Source organism: Leuciscus leuciscus, assembly GCF_965113295.1.
Source record: "Leuciscus leuciscus genome assembly, chromosome: 4".
NCBI classification, from domain to species: Eukaryota; Metazoa; Chordata; class Actinopteri; order Cypriniformes; family Leuciscidae; genus Leuciscus; species Leuciscus leuciscus.
In genome coordinates this window covers 43,388,832-43,391,319 of record NC_138728.1, presented here as the reverse complement: position 1 = coordinate 43,391,319, position 2,488 = coordinate 43,388,832, and the positions used below count along the sequence as shown (strand labels likewise).

The 2,488-nt window shown below is 44.5% G+C and overlaps 1 long non-coding RNA gene across 1 annotated transcript; it reads right to left on the bottom strand.

Annotated features, from left to right (window-relative positions):
• Positions 1 to 220: 220 nt before the first annotated feature.
• LOC309496497 lies at positions 221 to 1,861 on the bottom strand. The gene is made up of 2 exons (XR_014205135.1): positions 1,126 to 1,861; positions 221 to 1,021 (listed from the first exon to the last, which is right to left on the bottom strand). It is a non-coding gene; the product is annotated as an uncharacterized lncRNA (long non-coding RNA).
• Positions 1,862 to 2,488: the final 627 nt, after the last annotated feature.

Sequence of the window (2,488 nt, the reverse complement as noted above, 5' to 3'; positions counted from 1 at the left end):
TGTTTTATGACCCGTCTGCCTGTCTGATCGCAGCCCGGCCGATGTGTAGTGTTTAGCCTACATTAGCCACAAACATCTAATGTTGTAATGGTCTCACTACAGGACATGTCACCGGTGCAGGCCGGGGCGGGCTCGGATGACCAGCCGCCCCTGACTCCAAGCACCACCGTGAGGAGCCGACACCACAGGCACGCAGATGGACAAAAGAGGAGGCAAGTAATTGAGTTCAAAGTAACAATCTTTATTGAATAACAATCAACTTGGGAGAAGGATAAGCAACTCTTTTCTTCTAGGGCTATTCGACCGGGGTGGCCGCTGGATCGATTCTTCACGGTCCTCAGGGCACAATAGTGCAATAGTAACTCTAAAAGCTTACTTCACAGCGTGGCTGCACATCTGCAGGACTCGGACAGTAAGTAACAGGTAATGTATGCTTCTCAGTATCAGATACGTCGCCGGGCACAATGGTGGAACAGTGACTCTAAAGGCTTACTTCACAGCATTGCTGCACATCTGCAGAACTCAGACGGTAAGTAACAGGTAATGTATTCTTCTCAGTATCAGATACGTCGTCGGGCACAATGGTGAGACAGTGATTCTAAAAGCTTACTTCACAGCGTTGCTGCACATCTGCAGGGCTCAGACGGTAAGTAACAGGTAATGTATTCTTCTCTCAACAGCAGATTCTCTTATCAGGACATGAAAGGAGAATTGTGACTTTAAAACTCACTTCACAGCGTTGCTGCACATCTGCAGGACTCAGACGGTAAGTAACAAGTAATGTTTCTTCTCTCAACCGCAGATTCTCTTACCAGGACATGAAAGGAGAATTGTGACTTCAAAACTCACTTCACAGCATTGCTGCAGTCTTCAGGATTCTTCTCCCAGCATCAAACACTTTCACCAGACATTCGCGAGAGACTCAATGGGCGACTTTCCCAGCGAGGCTGTACCTCTTCAGAGCTCAGTCGGTAAGTATAATAGTTCGGACTTTTCCACAGCCATACGGTTTTTCCCGAGACTTGTAATTTCAGAGAAAAAGAGAGGATTAACAAGAGCCTTCAATGAGGAATACTCCACAACAGTACTCAATGGAAGAGAAGATACTACAAAGCATTACTTCACCAGTTCAGTTGTTTCGTTCTGGAATTTGGATGGAGACAAGTACATCATTTCACAAGAATGAAAGCAGGCGTTGGGAGACTTTTCTCAGCATAGCACACAGCACTCGTGTTCACTACAAATCCACAGCATTAATTTGGCGTGCATCAAGTAAGGCAAACAACTGCAAATCACTCACAGAGTAGGGCTGATCAGAAGCCTCGCTTCATCCATGCATTTCATTGGGAATATTCAACTCTCAGTTCTTCTCCAGTGTATCTGAAACAGACGTCCTCCTCAGTAGTCAACTTCACATTCACAATCTTTTCTTCAAGCTTTACATTTGATTCAATGATGTAATTAATTCACTTATCTTTCTCTCTTCCTCTTCCAGCACAGATCCAAGCAGCAGTTCAATCCAGTAGTATTCCACACACAGCTCTAAACAACAGACTCCAATGGCAGTTCATCACTTACACGGATTTCCAGGGTTGCCGCGTTCAATGTAAGCGCCCAAACAGGAGATCTTCTACCCCCAGACGCGACGACAGAGACCCAGCCGAACACTAGTCCAAGGAACACCGACCAGCAACTACACCACAAGCAACCGTCTTGACCGACTGAACCCAAAACAACAACTTCCCTCTTCTGTCCTGAACGGCTCCATTATCCTCCTCTTGTGAAGCGAAAAGCCTATACAAACGCCGCTCCCCTCTCTCTCACACCTGCCGTGCATCAGCGGTAATCAGGTCGGGCAATACCCCGGCTACACCCGGAACCGGAGTAAGGTGTTACACCAAAATAATCCCCTCGGGGAACATAGAAAAAGGTTCCGCTTTTCCAGGCATTCTGTCACCCGTGACAGACACATACACATGCTATACCTTGTTTGAAAGCTATGGTCCTCTAGAATTCAGTCGCTGGATTTATTTTACAGCCATTACTTGTGTTAGAGATCAAACCATAAGAAATTGCAGCTAGCAGTTAGCTAAGCTAACGTTACCCTCTTGTTCATCTAGTTGAGGCTCTACTTTCTTTCTACACCAGTTCGTTTTTTTCTCATCTGTTGGCTATACACTGCAAATGTATCTGGTGATTAAGCAAACAAACTGTGGTGTAATAATGTTTCAAACTTTACATGTAGTAGTGTTTGTGCACATCTTCATAACTAAGTAATAGCTATTAGAAAGACAGCTATTAAATAATTTGATTGTGGCATTGTTTTAAAAGCTTCAAGTGAAATGTACTTTAGTATGTTGCAGCAGTTGTTAATAACCATAGGCCAACGCATTTGGCTATAATATTATAGTCTATCTACTTGTATCAAGACAGATAACAGATTGGACCAGGGCAAACAAAGCGCTAAGTAGCTAAACCAGGAAGTGAG